This window comes from Filicampus tigris, chromosome 22 (assembly GCF_054856515.1).
Source record: "Filicampus tigris isolate MCC_2025a chromosome 22, RoL_Ftig_1.0, whole genome shotgun sequence".
Taxonomy (NCBI): Eukaryota; Metazoa; Chordata; class Actinopteri; order Syngnathiformes; family Syngnathidae; genus Filicampus; species Filicampus tigris.
The window spans coordinates 2,986,842-3,004,700 of NC_141238.1; the positions used below are offsets into that span (position 1 = coordinate 2,986,842).

At 46.7% G+C, this 17,859-nt stretch overlaps 1 protein-coding gene and 1 long non-coding RNA gene across 2 annotated transcripts in view; one reads left to right on the plus strand and one right to left on the minus strand.

Annotated features, from left to right (window-relative positions):
• LOC147126486 (uncharacterized) overlaps positions 1-13,954 on the plus strand; it is a 32,505-nt gene extending 18,551 nt beyond the window's left edge. Inside the window, exons 6-7 of the long non-coding RNA XR_015084636.1 lie at positions 10,929-11,036; positions 11,132-13,954. This is a non-coding gene — a long non-coding RNA (uncharacterized LOC147126486). The remainder of the gene's footprint in view (positions 1-10,928; positions 11,037-11,131) is intronic.
• LOC147126487 (uncharacterized) overlaps positions 1-17,859 on the minus strand; it is a 33,328-nt gene that overhangs the window by 12,885 nt on the left and 2,584 nt on the right. The window lies entirely within an intron of this gene.

Here is a 17,859-nt window from a genome sequence, read left to right on the forward strand (position 1 = left end):
CGGAATAGCGGCGGCAACTTGTTTGGGCGCAAGTGTAAACCGACACGCTTAATGAAATGGAATTCTTAAGCACCCCGGCCAATCCCCGGCAGAGTAATAACGCCTCCCTCCCCAGAGATGGAGCAGCCCTAAATTATAGGAAGCAGGCCCGACAGAGAAAAGTGACACGGAACCGCATGCAAAATGAGCTTATTATCCCTGTTACTGTCAACGCAGCCCAGCCCAGCTGTCAGTGATCACAGCAGACACGTTATATACGACAACGGCGTTACGGGCACGGGAGCCTGATAAGAGGAATGATCCATACTGGTGATGAAACCAGACAGGTGAGATGGAGAGGGAAAAAAGAGGGCGGGGGGAAATTGGCTGTAACAGCTGTTTGCCAGAGAATGTAGACAAATAGGAGGATGGAGGGCTGATGCAAGACTGTCACCTCAGGTGGAAACAAAAGGACAGGCGGGATTATCGAAAGGGGATGCAAAAGTAAGCAAGAATAATGTCGGGATGCTTTGCAAGGATGGATGGTTGTTGATGGGAGGCTGGAATGGTGGTGAGATGGCGACGGCCGGGTATTATCCGCCATCGATTTACTCGAGTCAGGGTTGGCCGGCCGCCTAATGAAGTGTGGGATCTCGGGCTTGCCGTGTGCACTTGTCTGTGCCTTACAGCTTTAAGGATGCACGGTGGCAGGATGCGGCACCCGCGCGTTTCTGCATTGCCGCCGCGTGTGTCTCACCGCAGAATGTGGCCCTTGTTTGAATAACATTGCACTACTGACGCGATACTTTTAAAAAAAATTTTGGGGGTTCCACCTTCTCCAAAGTCCAAAACAATTAACCCTCATCCACAACAGCATTTTCTTAATTTTCCACTGAATTAGGACAACAATCCCCATTGTGAGCCGCAGCTCCCAACAAGCCCAACTACCAATTAGCAGATAGCAAAGTCCCGAGTAAGAAAGAAAAGGTGGCGAAGGGAAATCCCCCCCCCCCAAACATCTCCCTTCTTTCCCAGTGCAGCTCCTCCATCCCTCATGTTGCCTCTCATCTGGCATCGCCTTTTCCCTCGCCTCCGCCCACTCCTCTCCCGGTCTAATCCCGCGCTCGACATGCTCCCTCTTTGTTCCGCGACCCTGACAAGCCATCTCATTCCCCTGCTCCGAGGACAGTCCCGGTGTGCTCGGGATAATGGAATGAAACGCTGGTGTGATAAAGCCCCAAGGATCCGGGGAGAAAACACAGGAGTGTGTCAAGCAGGGTGATAACACTCAATTCTCCCTGGCGTCTATCCGAGAAGCGGGGATTACAATTTTACAAGCGGGCTTTTGCTTATTTGGCGGCCCCTCGCGCGAGGTTTACACAGGGAGGTGTCACGGCTACGGCGGAATACTCTTGTATCTGTCTCGCGCAAAGGCCTTTATTAATTTTGACGCGGGCTGCCTCGTGTTGGTGGACAGGCAATTTAAAGTCGCCGCGGCAAAAGCTAACTGCTCCCAATGGAGGCAAGAACAACTCCGGCGGCGGAGCTGGAGAGCCTCTGCCATGTATTAGGTATGCTCTACTCCGTGTCGTAGACGTCCAAATGCATAGCTCCACTGGCCTGTGCTGTCACATTGGCTACACCTTGTGATGTTATATTCAAATCGTCAGCACGTTTACGGCACCTATGGGACCAATTACGGTGCTTCACTTCGGGTCATATAGATCTAATATTGGGGATGCGCCGATAGCACTTTTTTGAAACCAAGCAAAAGTCCTTACGTATCATTATCTCTTGCAATTTCGATGATATGCTCCCATTTTGTTCAAAATCCAAACTTGCTCTGAATATGGCATGAGTTCGACTCAAATATCATAATGCTTCCAATAGGCACTCGTAAATAAAGGTCAACTTACTGTTTGTGTTACGCTGCCGTTTGAGTGCAAATGCGACATCGATGCTATTCGTCAGTCTATGGCGTTCCGCCGCTAGCATTAAGCCGGCGCTAGCATAGTTTTGCACAAAGCTATGCGGTGGCTTCAATATATTTGTGATTGTCTTATTTTCTGTTGGTTTTACTATAATCTTCAACAATGGGGGTCAATAAATAGCGTAAAACAAGCACACAGTGACTATTTGAAGAACTGCTCGCGCTCTGCCCTCTGTAACGGATCATCTGCTGCTGGATCATTTTTACAAGTCCGAGTACCGGTACCGATAGTGGTATCGGTATCAGTGCGTCCTTAATGAACATATCCTACATGAGGTTCAATATCATTAAGCAGATTAGCCAGTAACTTGGACCGAGCCAAGTGTCGGGCCCAAATTCTTTTGGTTTATGTATTTTATGTCTGGCATCTCAAATAGCATTCCCGATAACGCCCAATTTGTCCAAGCCGTGCGCTGGGCTTTTTGTCTTTGTCACCACAATTTAGCGAGCGGTGCAGTGAGACAGCGACGGATCAATAGAAATGTTTGTTGTTGCCTCCAAACGATTTCAAAGTCCAAGAAAAGTTGACCAAAGGTGCCACTTGAAGGTTTCCAGCCAACACGGTCGCGCGCTATTACACGGCCGCCCGCCTACTCTTGACCTCAATCTGCTCGGCATCCGCACGGACAGAAGAGGCGGAGGGATTCCCGCTTCCGTTCTCAGCTGCCACTTGGCCCCGCGACTTCACCTCCGCCCGTCTAACCAAAACATTCAAGGAGCTGACCTTGGCCAGCCAAAAAAGGATAACTGGAGGAGGGAGAACCTCCCACCCTAGAAATAGAAAAGGTGGCAATTAAGTGCCAATCTAATCTAAGTCCCTCTGGAAAACCAGCGCTGAAATATCCCCCCTCATATCTCGGAGCCTTTACTCACATGACTTCCTCATCACCGCTGGCTATTGGCTTAATTACGCCTCCGCCATCCACAGATAAGAGAGTGATAGCCTTATCACCACGGCTCATTTCCAGATCCGTGAAATTAATAAAGTCCACCTCCCATCGCCGTTATGGGGACAGACTTATATTGGCTGTCACGTACAAGCACCTGGGAAAGTAGTCCTTTAGCCTCTTCTTACAGTTTGCAAAGGGAAGCGGCGGGAAGTGTTTCTCTGGTAGACAAAGATTGGTGCGCTTTTTGAGGAAAATGACATTAGGGCGATAGTTGTTGCACAATGACAGGGCGAGTTTTATGTGGCTCATTTGTCGGGCGCGCAGCAGTTGCGTTATTAATTTCATTTCGTTAACTACTTCATTTTCCTTAATATGCACCTGGGGAGAACAGCTCAATTTCAGTGCCGTTTCCCTCCAGAGTGGACTTTGTAAATATTGTTAGCCTGACTGTGAAATATTAATTATTAGTACTGTGATGGAGCGCAGCCGGCAGACAGGTTGTGAACTCCCATCTCCTGACTGACTCCTCACCTAATCAAATAAAAGTGGACACTGAGCTCCTTTCCAGCCAATTCAACTGGCAGCCCCGAAGTCCTCCGATTCTCCGTGTTGGCTCCTGTAATCAGCGGGGAGACAGCTGGTTTCACCACGCTGTTCCACCTGCCGGCTCCTCTGAGTAAACGGCTGTGCTTCGCCGACCGAATCCACTCCAAGCCTCTCTCGGAGTCACACTCCAACACACAGTGCTCTCGCACATCGATTTCAGGGGAAGGGGGAAGGCCGGATGACGGGCGGTAGCCGTCACAGTAACGATGTTGGCAGAGGAATGAGACGGGCTCCCGTGAGGTTTGGGCCTGTCATTTATTTCTAAATGACGGCAGATGGCGGGCCTGGCGCTAGCACCATTCTCTCCGCGTCCCAAGATGCTCTTCTTTGATGGATGCGGTGAGCGGGAGGGCCGTGGAGGAGGCTGAGGGCACATCTGCGCAGGCCGATAACGGGGGCAAAGTGTGCCTGGGCTTTCTGGCCATACACATAATAGTCATTCCCGCTGACCGCTCGAGGACTCTATTCTAGTTTATTTGCCGCCGCAGCTTTGTTTTGCAGCCCTCCGTCGAGAGGAACGTCTGGGCACGATGTGTCTACCTGCTGGCAAACAGGCCTTTTCTTACTTGGCAGCACATCATGTGGAACTGCTCAGCAAATCTGGAGCACATGAAAATATTTTAAAATGGTCACATCACATTGCACGAGCTGTCCTTTCTTGTCAAAAGCTCTTTAAAAATCCTCCGACTCATCCATTCTTCACTGAAGAACAGGGACGTGCAGTCAGGGTAGGCAAGTGAGGTGCTTCCACCCCCTGCCGTCCCTTCCCCTGCATGTGAAGCGTTAAAAAGAAAAAAAGAGATAAATGAAATGGCTACTTCTGTGGTCCGTGCTTTACATTGATGTTCTTTCCCAATCTAGTAGTTAGCGGATATTATCATTAAAAGAGTTGAATGTGCTTATCACAGAGAGATCGGCCCAAACAACAACAACAACCCAACAACAATGTACTTGAACTTGAAGCATAGTCAAAAGCTCTGAAAACATACCTTCCAAACGTCCATTTTTAAGGTCCAAATTGAAATGGTGGCTAATCTTCCAGTCGAACTTCTTATTTTCATATCCGACTCCAAGTCAACTGACGGAGATGGCTTCACACCTTCAGGTCCAAAGGCACATTAAGTTGAGCAATCGCTGCCTAACAACACCCTTGCAAAGGTCATGTCAGGCGTCATCATCCTAATCGTCGGCTACCATCACATTCGCTGATTTAGTGTCGCAGTAAAAGCATCATGAGCCGCCCAGGCGCATCCGTGCCCATAAACGTAACCGAGGCAACGGGGAAGTCGGGCCGCCCGCCGCCGATGCGTCTTTGGGATTCTCGGCGGTGTCAAGTCAGGCGTTAAGAGTCGATTTCGCCGCGGCATTGGGGAGGCTCGCACATTAGCAGCGAGGAAATAGGAGCCAGCAAATACTTAGTGGGTGATTGGCTTCGCAATAACACAACACCACCCCCCCCCCCCCCCTTGGCAGCCCGTCAAGCGGCGCTATACGGATGCCGTTACAAAGAAAGGGCCATTAGCAGGCGGGGCAGCTTTGCGAAGCATGTCGCCGCTTCTCGCCTTTACGCCGCAGGGCTGTTTAATGTCATCCGTGATCGTTTTGGGGGATGGCACACAATCAGGTGACAAAGTGAACCATAAGGTTGAGCGTCGATTCGAGGTGAACCCAAAAAGAGCCACTTTGATTTTACTGCAAAGATAATTGCATTGGGCATGTCCGTTTTGTAGCCACAGCTGCACTGAGGCGCTGTTAATTTGCAGTCAAAAGTGAACATGAATAAGTAAATCCATGCGGCCTTGGTTCTTCTTCCTTTCAGGCGCAACTACTCCCAACGACTAAAAAGTTCTGGAACGCCAGTGATGATTTTGTTGAGTACATCCGTTTCACGTTTTGACTTCATCCATTAGCGTTGCCCGTTCTTGATTTGATTTGTTTGCGGTGATCATACATATGACTTTGCGCATCCCTGCGCACCGCCTCTCAACCCACCGTGGCTCAGAGGTGAAATTTCCAATGCTCTCAAGTGGAAATTACATTTACCTAATGCTAATTTGTTTTCCCAATTATGTCTGTGGAGAATTGTAATTACTTCCTGGATTGCGTACCTCGGGAATGTGTTCTGCCATGTTGCAAGTGCTGCTTTCATGCGTAGGACTTCAGCGTTGTGATTAGCTTTCGGGGCATAAGTAATCGAGTATGGCAATCATTTTTTTGTTCATTTACCAACCGAGAGCGTTAGAAACCTACTGCTGTGAATAATTCATATGATATATTGTCATTTCTAAGTTAGATTCCAGTCCTTAGCCCAACAAACCGTGACACTAAAATGGTTGTGTTGTAATTGTCTCATTCTAATATGAATGGCTTTGCGTTGCTCTAATTGATGGCCCTCTGGATCGAATGTGAGGCGCTTATACCGACGCCGTGACGCGTGACAAAGTCTTGGTAATCAACGACCTGAGGTGAGTCCGTGTCGAATATTAGCGGCGACCGAATGGCATGCTAAAAGCTAGTCTTTCCTGTCCGGCCCGTGACATGATGAAACCCCCGCCGGGAGGTGATTTTTTTTTTCTTTTTTTTTCTTTTTTCCGGGGCAGCCTCCTGACTAGCATGTCATTAGGGGAGCGCCGCGCTCGTGTGCGGCTTGCCAGACAGGCCACGCCACAGGCTGCATGCTAATTGTGAAGGCGTAGCCGGCATGAGATGACCTTGTATGGTAAAAGGAAGGAGGCAGATAAGTGGTTTTGTTTAGCGTCTGGTGGGTTCGGGGGGGGGGCGAAGCGGGGGTGACTGGGGCGGGGGTTTGGTGGACGGGGGTGCTCTCGCGCTCAAACCGCCTTTGTCTTGACCTTGGGCAGCAAAGTCAGCCAAGTCAGAGCACTCGCTGAAGAGAGATCATAAAGCCAGCACCTCATTAAAAAATATGAAGCAATGTAGTGTGTATAATGGGTAATAGGCATATCACATCACGTTATATAATGCCGATGTAACGAGCAGAGCGTCGTTGGCGCTATCACAACATATCTTTTTTGCTTCACGCCATTAGGTCCGAGTCGTATAACGCCAGTCAAATTTATACATTCACCTTTCAAGGCAATCATTTACCTCGTGGCTGCTGTATAATAGATGTGAGGTCATCTTCCCAAAGGGCATGCAATTTCCACTAAAAGCCGCTTCATAATCCTGATAAAGCGGCAGCTACCTTCTTTTGGGACCCGCCGTCCGCAATCTCTCGACGCTTTGCTGCGCCGAAACGTCGGGGCTTTATCTGTAATTTTATCACAACCTCTCCGGTCCCGATGGCGCGACCTTTTGGGCAGCACGCTCAGCCGCCTCTTTGTGCTCGCCTCCGACAGGTTTCCTCGCGCCGCTAAAACCGTCAAGTCCTCAGATTAACATCCAATCAATGACAAAGCACGTACGGGTGAGCGAGACCGAGCAGATGTCCAACTCGTCAATGAAAGGTCATACGCGGCTGCAGTTGAGTGACGGATGGCCGTAGAGCTCAGATTGCGTTTTTGCAATGTTTGACAGGTAAATATAGTGCGCCGCCGCGCTTTAAACAAACACAGTAAAGTGCGCGCGTGTGAGTTTATCATCAGAGAGCAAGGGCGAGCTGCTACACTGCTGTCACTTTTACTTCCATTAGTTCTCCGCTGACACGCGTTGATAAAAAGGCGCCGTCTCCTTTGGTCCTCATTAAAAAGACGTCATATTAAAAACAGTCATTCCAGACCTTTGCTGATGAGCATTTTATTGCCTTCAGGAAATGGAGTCAACGGAAGAGAGAGAGAGAGAGAGATAAAGATAAAATAACGATTAATGAAAGTGGTGGCAACAATAAAGAAGCTGACATGGGTGATTTGTTGGTATTTTTCATCCATTTTCATTTTTCGACCCAGTTATTTCTTTGGCAATTTAGGCACCTTACAGAAACGTCTTAACATCAAGAGAGCCGTAACGATATACCAGAGTTAGAATTCAATTTGTGTCTCAATTTCAATTTCAGAATTTTTTTCATGCATTTTAACGTGTCAAAGGTAAATCAATTTCACTGTGGTGTCTTTGAAGGCGTATTAACAAGTTTGACGTGACTCGGCTAGGTTTTGTCAACGACGCAATTTGCGGGTAGCTGAAATGGAGAATACGCAATTGTCTGATTATTAGTCGTAGTAATCATATTTGTCTCCAATGCTAACGTTCCTCAAATAGTGATACAGACCAAGCATTAGGTCACAATTTTGCTTACTCCAGTCCGATGACGTCAATGGAAAAAGTAGTCACGTGACACGCAGTTGGCGGGAACTTGTTGAATAAATATATATTCAATTGGCTGTATCTCGATTGGAGACAGAAAGGACAAGTCGTAGTTCCGCAATTTTAAATTCAACACGGGTTTGTGTGTTGGAATATTGAAATAATTGAGCTTGCTTATTTTGCTGCATTGAAAAAATCTACTTCTTTCATTAGATAAGAAAAAAATCATTTCTTTAGGTACATGTGAAATATCGCAATATCGAAATCACTGTAGTCACTATCCATATCGCATATTTTTCCAATATCGTGCAGCCCTAACTTTCGGTTTCAATCTCTTATATTCACTGGATTTAGAGTCAATTCAAGCTATCAACATTGCTTCGTCGTTACAAACTCCCCAAAACAAGTGATGCATTCTCTTCCAAAGTTTCCCACTTGGCAGGAAGTCGGTCCCCCTGCGGGCGTGAAAGTTTTAATCTGCATGCAAAAGAGTCTGATTCACTTTTGACTTGTTGACATGCGGCTGCCTGAAGTGCCAGGAGGAAGGTTTGCCTCTATGTGGGAGGTGAATCAATCCATCAATGCGATAACAGTTGCTTCTTGAACAACCCCAGCGTAGACAAAGTTGTGATCTCAATCAAATGCGCTGCGCAGATTCTGCTCGGAACAACTGCTCGGCTAGCCTCTACGGCTAATCCTTCGCCGGCGTGCCGGGTGCTTCCGCCAGCACTTTTTTTTTCGTGATAGCAACGCGAGGAACCTGGCGAAGCAATCCCCTCAAACCCCCGCAGTGGAAAAGCAGCAACAGCAGAAACTTGGAGACCATCAGCCGGCAGGATGCTGTCATCCAAGCGCATGTAGCAGGAAGCCAATGAAAACGCTGCCGTCTTTTAATGACACTGGGACCTGCAGCGGCGCTGCCTTCCACAAACCAAGCTTAATAAAGCCCGCAAAGACTGCAATTTCTCACACAGCAGCTGCACGTCTGATGAAAGTCCTTGAAATGTCAAGGGCACAGCGGAGGGTTTTGCTGTGAACGCACGCACGTTCATTCGCAATGAACTTCGCTATTACCTAAGGTAGCACTTAAGTTTGGGTTTTGTCGCTGCTTTGCGCGTGTTCAGCCTTTTAAAAGCCTTGCTTTAAGTGCAAATGTTATTTGTTGCACATTATGCCATAATGCTACTTTAATAGCGCCATATACCGGTGTTTGCAGGCTCCAACGCTGACGAAAGCAGTCGCCTGTATCTTGGCGGAGGTGTAAAAGAGTCGGGCTGATTAATTAATTGCGTCTCCCGCCCAAGTGGAGTAAAACTAAAAATAACAGCGTGGCTAATCTGTGAATGGAAACAAGAGCGCGGCACAATCGCGAATCTATGAAGGCGGGAAACCTTGAATAATGAGAGGAAATGAAGCCAATTTCACATGCGCAAAGCCACACGCAAACAGGCGGCTCACGGGAATACGCCGAGCCACTTGATTGGCCCGCAGGGACTCGATATCAATGATTTAATTTCAGATAGCAAGTAAGCATATCCTGTTGCAAGCCATTACAAGAGTTGAATGCCAGCCTCCGTTTTGCTCGATCCATGCAGGCACGCGTCTTGGGAGTTAGCCATTCCAGATGTAATTCACAAGATTTCTGCTATTTGGGGAGCGCGCATTTTTTTTTTGGTTTTTTTGTTGGCTTTTGTTCAAATTTACACAAATCGAATCAATGTCAGAAATAGTTTGAGCGTGGGGAACTCTCTTTGTGTTGGTTGAGTAATAGTTTGGTGACAAATGAGCAGAGGCATCCGACACTGTGGGCCGCTTGCTCGCGATCCACATCCAAAAGCCGAGGCGATTGATCATTCGGCAACCCGCTGGGCGGAAATGGCAACGCCAGCCGGATGAAATGCGCCAGTCGAAAACAGGAACTATCAAATGTTGCTGAAGCACTGTGGGAAAGCGCCGTGGAAAGGCTGTAGCTTTTGGAGGAAATGATATTGGCGTAATGCAGGTTGAAAGTGGACATTCACGGGGGTGGAAGGAGGCTCATTTGCAACATTTCATATTCTCGCCACTTGCCTCCGTTTTTGAGGTGTAATATAGGCCTGCCAAATCAGCAGTGGGCCCATTACTCATCCCCCTGTGCGCATTCTCCTGACTGGGTCTCTGCTGCTAATGCAGATTACAGGGATATATGAGGGCTATTTTGTTCGCCGCAGGGTGGAAACCATCACAGGCAACCCCATCCCTCTCTTGATGCGCCTCCCTACATCTGTTCACCCCCGCACACACACACACGCACGCACGCCACCCACCTATTCCACATAAGCCGATCTGGAGATCCATCATAGCCTACTTCCTATCAGATCTAAGGCGGCGACATGTATTGTCCATCAATTACGGATGGCGGATTAAAAATCGGGTCGCCAAGAGACATTGTTTGGCTTCCTCGTCGGCGATGGAGCCACGGATATGACAGCGGCTACCCCAGACGTGACTCTGGCTTTCTTTCTTGGCTTTGAGCGATCTTTTAGGAGCCGGACCGAGGTGCAAATCCACAAAAACGCACTTTTCAATCGATGCATCTCCCTCCTCAAGGCGGTGAAGCGCGCGTTCCGGTTCTGTGCGGGGCTGTCCTCATCTGACGACGAAATAGACCATTCATCATGCGATCGGGCTTTTACATCTTGACTTTTGAGTGATCTGCCTCTCAAACAGCCGCCCGGTCCGGCGGCACGATCCGTCATTGTTCAATGGGGATGTCACAGCTCATTGTGTGAGGCGTTATCGCCCCAACCGCTAGCTCGCCGCATTTTTCGAGATGATAAAGTCAAAGCGAAAAGTCGCACCCGAGGAGGGCAAAGTATTCTTGGAGTTGTCGCGGCCTCGGCGCCGATTGAACACGCGGGCGAGGGTTTTCAACTCAGCGGAGACGGTAGACGTCGGCGCGCCGGCAACCTTTCATCAGGCGCCGCAAACGGCGCAAGTCATCAAGAAGTAGTTGCTGCTCAACAAGGGATATAATTGGCTCGTGGGTAATGGCGGTGTGAAACTGTTAGCTGCGGGTTTATCTCCAAAGTCGCAGTTTGAGCTCTTTGCCAAAAAAAAAAAAAAAAGACGCTAGCATTGTCTCACATTCGCAGTGTCTTGAACACTGTGGAGGTCTTAACTGCTGTCTTTTTTTGTTGTTGTTGTTGTTGTTGTTGTCACAGGATCCACCAGGGTGGGACTTTGGAGCCTGAACGTGGACCTCTGGGTTCAGTTAGAAGAAACAGAAATGACTTTGATAAGAGCATTTTTTTAGTCTCATCTGCATGGAGGTTTGTATGCATAGTCTGGATGCCAAGGCAACAGACAACCTAATCTGTGAATATACAATATGAGTAGGCTTAAATTTTTTTTTCTTTTTTTTCAGATTGTCAACGATATGCAGGACAAACATTGTACCTCAATATCATTAACATTAGTGAGTTGATTTTTGTGGGGGAGAAATCATCAGTTTTAAGCCGTCCTTGAATGGTAACTTTTGTGCAAGCAAGATAGCCCTTTGCGCTCAGGAAAAAAATAAAATAAAATAAAAAATCACACTATGTGTTTATTTTGTTAGCATGCTGGCTCTTTTAGATATGTATTGAGTACAAACCAAAAATCGCAGGTTTACCAAACTGTCGATATCTTTCAGTGTCCAAAGCTAGTTTCTCACTTTCCAGCCCACATATCTCCCGCCCTCCATTTAGAAGGAGGAAGCGTAACTTGGCCAGTCACGTCTCACGTCTTATGCGGCCTTCGCCGCGGCCGCTCTCCCACGTGCCGACCCCCACCCGCCGCCTCCACCCCCCCCCCCCCCGCCCACGGTGCCGCACAGTGGCATTATTAAACTTGTATAAGATCATTAGCATACAAAGCAGGAAACCTACGGCGTCGCAGTCATACATATTTATCTGGACGTGCCTGGCTCGCGCTGGCACCGCAACCCCAAAGCGTGTCCGGCTATCTGTCGCCGGCGACGGCACGTTTCAGCCGCTGTGAAGTGGATATTAGTTAAAGCATGGCCGCTCTGAAGGGGGTCGCGATTTATCGGGAGGATGCCGCCCTGTAAGGGAATGTGCGCATTTGGGAACAGCAGACGGACGCTTGCTCGGATTCATCGGCGCGCTTTGTTTCAAGCATAGCGAATGTAATTTCCCACACAAGCGTCTGATAATAAAATACATATTCATCGGCTGGCGCAAATAATCAAACAGGGGCTTTGATACGACAAAGTGTCACCTGTGGGTTAGCTGCGCATGAGTGGGAGAGCCTCGGCTGCGCTTGTGCAAAATCCACTTTGTGCACAACCACGCCATCATTGTCTGCTTGCTCTCCTGGGTACCACCCCTCCTCTACTCCCCCCCCCCCCGCCTCCCTCTTTTTCAACCTCCCGCCTGATTGCGCAACCCCGCCTTGTTTGCCATGTCGAATTCTCTTGATAACACGCCTCGTTCTTTCGCACTCTGGCTTTGCATAGGGGGTAGAAAAACGGGTGGGGGCTCGTATGAAATCCCAAGGAAAATGCGTGATCTTTTTTAGGCAAGCTAGCGAGCGCACCGCTACGTAGATCTACAGAATTGTTTGCATTCTTTTTCCTCGTCACGCCTCTGTGTCGCTAGGCAGACTCCCTGTGGTTCTTTTATAGCTGGCCCAAAGGCCAATTACAACACAGCAACCAAACTCGGCTAAAGATCAAAGCCATCAGGGAAAGTACCATAAGACTTCTGCATATTAACACAAGCAAGTAGAATCGCTACTCATCTACTGGCTGCCACTGCTTCTTCCCCCTCCCTGTTTCCCCCTTCTTCTTCCCTCCTGTGAGATTGCTGTTGTGTCTTATGGCTTTTTATTCCTACGTGATGGTCGATGGGTTCATGTAGGAGCAGAAGCCACTAAACACGCGGTGACCGCTCAGCGCGACGGCCGACGTCGAACATTCAGGGCACACTGATTTTTTTTTTTTTTTTTTTTTTTTTGACAATAGGGCGGAATGCCCCAAACATCATTTTGCATCACTCTGGCTCTGAGCATGACAAAGCAGACCAGAGATGAGATGCCGAGGTAGCAGGTAGGTCATCGTCTTTTTGTGTGTGCTCATCAACACATCACGCGCCCAGTATTAAAAGTTTGAAGAAATGCAGACGACTTCAATTTCTTACATAGTTTTTTCCCCGACTTGTCCAACAGTGGCATTTATTCCCTTCAAATTCCCCTTGAGCCGAGTTCACTTCCAACCAATTAAGCGTAAAATTCAAATGACCCCATTCCTGTTGGGTCCGCTTTGGTGCGACGGGATTGGGTTTAAATGTCAACTGTCTGTTGGGAGAGCAATCGGAATAAAGCCTAAATGTGCTGTTGTCGTAAGGCAAAAGGCTGAATTATCAATCCGTGTATATTACGCCGGTTTGACACATGCTTCCAATTGTGTGACATTACTTCTGCACCGACGCAAGGTTGGATTAATATTCAAGAAGACATTGCAATATAGCTACGCTCTGCTGGGGTTTAATGATTTATTCAGCGCTGCGAGTTGTTGTGATCTAATATTCAGTGGGCGGGATGGGAAGTTTCTTTCGCTTGCATTATCGGTTTAATTTATTTTTCAGGTTCCCGCTCCTACATGGTTTTTCTTTTTCGCGGGGGGGAGGGGGTTCTGACTGAGAGAATTCCGAAGCAGAGCCACGAGGGCTGGCTTCGACCCTGGACCGGCAGGGGGGGGTCTCTGGGAATCTCAAGGTGGGAACGCGAGCGCGCATTATTTCAAAACAAGCTCGGAAAGGAGATTGATTGCAGCTGTCCTCCCGCTTTGCCCGCGGCTGTGTGCGCCTTTATGATCTGACGCCGCTTTCAACGTTGAGAATGTCCCCCCAAAAAAAAAAAAAAAAAAAAAGATCTGAGAAATAAGGCAGCGCGAGCGTATGTTGGATGTTGATGAGGCGTCCTCGGGTGATGACGCTAGGTCGAGTCGCGCGAGGTCACGTGACCCTCGACTTGAAATCAAAAGCACGACGACCGTCAACGGCGACGTGGAATTTTCATGTGACAAATGCAAAGGCATGTGATGTTTGTGTACAGTATCAAACCCCCCGCAGGCTCGACTTTGATTTGCCTGTAATAAATAATGCTCTTTTGTGTTCTCTGCTTCATTTGTTCCCGTTTGTAATGTCAGCGCTGTTCAATAAAACATGAACAATGCCTATCCAACCTGCTGCACATCTCCTGTTTCATTTGTCACTCAAACTTTGGCGTTTTGGGCTTTGCTTCCTCCCCTGCAAACGTCACATGCTGGCACGCGTGTATGCGGTCCGCTGGTTGTCTGCACTTGGCAACATGTGCGGGGAATCTCGTAGCACGCTTTTAAGACAGCCGCTATATGAGCGGCGTTTCAGTCTGCCTGTCGGTGCGATGTCACGTTGATAGGTGCGCTAAATCTACTTCAACTTCTGCCTCATTAAACAATAAAGAAGCCTTTAATCAGCGCTACGTGATAGCCGGCAAAGTTGAGCCGTGAGTCTTGGGAGGATTGTTTGCTCGCCTACACGCACCAGCTGGACGGCGTTTGCTCGGGAATCGCCCTGGCCTTCTTTTTTTTTTCTCCTGATGAAATCAGAAGAAATCCACAAGCAGACCACACACACACAGGAACACTCTCTCTCTCTTTTTTTTTTTTTTTTAAACTCCTCTGTTCAATAATTCTCAGTGATAGGCCTCTCCTTTGAGCGCTGGTTCCTCATTCCAATTACCGAAAGGCAAAGAGACCCTCGTGTTTGTCGGCACGCAAGCGATAATTGGATAATCCCCGAAATTTGGGCTACAGCACAGAATCTGTAATTAAAGCGCAAAGGCGGTCAAATATTGACACGGACGAGGCCCCGTAGACAGCGCGGATGACTCAACGCGAGCACGGGGGAGCTGTTGTGATGCGCAAATGCACGCAGAGATCGCCTCTCCTCCTGAGTATTAAACCCAACGCTCCTTTTATAACATTTGATATTGAACGGCATTTACAGTCGACACATCTTAGCAGAAAATCTATAGCAGTGATTCACAAACACTGCACTGAAAATTCGATCTATGCTAACGACGAGCAGAGCAATTAAATACGCTTCCACTAGATGGCAGAAGGTCAACGGTTTCATTTACATATATACACTTTTATTTCTTTTTTTTTTTTAAGAAAACGGGGATCCTAGCTCAAAAACTTGACATGATAGAGAAAAAGTCAATTCTGGATTCCGCACTGAAAAAATGTGTTAAAAACAGCGTTCACCAGTGTAATGAACTCATTCACTGCCATTGACGTATTTATTCGTCGTTTCACAGTTCAGCCATTCAATCCTAGGAATTTATTGATATTTTTTTCAAATTTTTTAGGGTAAAAGAGGGTCTGAAAATGTCTGGCAGTGAATGAGTTCATCTGTGTATCCACTGGTTTGGTGGTGTGCAAGAGAGATTTTTCTAAAGAATTTGCTTCGCCTCAGGTTGGGAGACACTATACACTGGAAAAAAAAAAAAAAAAAGTACTTTCGGTTGAACATGATTCAAATGTGGTTAAATGATGGAAATGTTCTACTCTTTTTCTGAATAATAATCAAATGAAATGTTAATCGAAGACCTTTTAATCATGCGCAACCAATGTATATGTCTGAAATGTCAGTATGTCCAATGCAACCAAAGGATTTTTTTTTAGGGTGTATAACATAAAAGACCACATACAATCTTGCCCCTGAAGCATACAAAAAAATCTCCCTCAATGATACTAGGAAAATAATAATAAAACAGTCATTGTTATTCAAGAGCAAGATGGTTGCCTAGCTACAGCAAATGTATATTTGACACTGGTGTATCCATTCTGTTGATAACAATACAACTGTACGGTTACAATACTGATATTTTGTGGCGCCACTACCTTGGCAAACGAATGACATTATCATGTCATCTGTCTTTATATAGAAAATGTCATTGTATAACAAATACCTCTTTAACTCTAGCCCTGAAAATGAGTCTTCCTTTCTCCTAGTAATGACTCTCGGCCTGAAGCGCAACCATTCTGCCGGGAGTGTGACCCGCAGACGTCCCGCCGTGACAGCCGCGTGCTGAGTTGCGCACATTTGTTCCACAGCTCACTTAAGAAAAGCTGCCACCTCCACGCCACGCCGTGTCCACTTAATGAGACTGAAGCGTCAGCGTTCTGCCTGCAATTACAGTGCTTAGGACTCTTTAATGATATGTTAATGGCTTGGCTGTATTACCTCTCAGCTGCCCAAACAACATTAAATATCCCGCGGCTGATTAATCCGGCATCCACAAAAACATCCAATTAGAGGGAAAATGTTTGACTCCGCTCTTGCCAAACAACACGCAGCCAAGGATGATGGGCAGTAAATTAAATGCGATGCGATATTGGAGTCAAAACAGTCAGGAAGATGAGTGGGGATTCATTTTTGCCGTTATACAATAAAAAGTATCAGAAAACCTGGCAAGGACGGTTAGAGGAAAAAGGAAGTCTTAACATTCCAGAGAGAAAGCAAGGAAGGACCAAAACGGGGGGGGGAAAGTCCTACATTAGAGATTCGGACTCTACCAGCCAATCAAGATAAGACTTAAAGATGATGTCATCGCATCTGCCTCGGTGTGAAAATGGCTTCAAGCGCGTCTGACCATGGAGCTTACTACTTTTCCCCTGACGAGGTTGCAGGGCACCCCCCGGGGTCCTCGTTTAGGAATTCCTAACAGTCATTTCCTGACAAAAATTCCTGAGCAAATTAACTACAGCTAAAATTGAAAAAAAAACAACAAAAAAAAACATTGTCATTAAAGGAATAAAATAAAAACGGAAATGCTTTTAAAGTAAAAAACAGAAACTGCAACTTATGTTTATAAAACTAACTATAATTATCGCCAAAATGTCCTTTGTTTTCCTCTTTGTCAATTAATATCATACATGAGCTTTTACGATTCATTTTAAATGTATTTATTTTGGTATTTCTGCACATCTCGTACACAAGAAGGAGTGTCGTTTGAAATTGTGGATTGCTTTAGTAAACAATACTTATTGACCTTTTTTTATCATCTTGCACTCGACAAATACTCCCAATTTTTTAAAACTCATTCACTGCCATTGACGTAAAACCACATGAAGGCGGCCCCGTACGCTATCAATCAATCAATCAATCAATCACATTTTATTTATATAGCACTTTTCATACATAAAAATGCAACTCAAAGTGCTTTAAAACATTCAAAGCAAAACATAGAATTATCTTCAATCAAAAGAAAAGATAAATTATTTAAAAGTTGTTGAAAGCCAAACTAAAAAGGTGTGTCTTGAGCTTCCTCTTAAAAATATCAACAGTCTCTGCAGACCTGACGTCCTCTGGCAGGCTATTCCAAAGGTGAGGACCAAAACGGCTGAATGCAGCCTCGCCATGCATTTTGGTCCTCACCCTTGGAATAAATAAAAGGCCGGCGCCAGAGGACCTCAGGATCCGCGAGGGCTGGTATGATAAAAGCAAATCAGATAAATAAGATGGCCCAAGACCATTAACACATTTATAAACTAATAAAAGTACTTTAAAATCGATCCTGAAACACACAGGGAGCCAATGCAGCAATTTCAAAACTGGCGTAATGTGCTCCCGCCCTCTGGTTCTCGTCAGCACCCGAGCGGCTGAATTCTGCAGTAGTTGCAGTGGTGAAATGCTCTTTTTCGGGAGGCCAGAGAGCAGGGCATTACAGTAATCTAAACGACAGGAAATAAAGGCATGCATCAGCACTTCCGTGTTAGCCTGAGAGAGAAACGGGCGGACTCTGGCGATATTCTTAAGGTGATAAAAACCAATCTTGGTTACATTTTTAATATGAGGAATAAAACTGAGCTCAGAGTCAAAAATGACGCCAAGGTTCTTCACACAATGTGAGGGATTAAAAATGTGTAGTTTTGGTAAAAGCTTCTCTCTCTGACCTTCGGGACCGATAACTAAAACCTCAGTCTTGTCCTGATTGAGCTGTAGGAAATTATCTGCCATCCATGACTTGATATCTAAAATGCAATTTAAAAGGGTATCAATGGGTCCTGTGCCATCAGGAGACACGGCAATATACAGCTGCGTG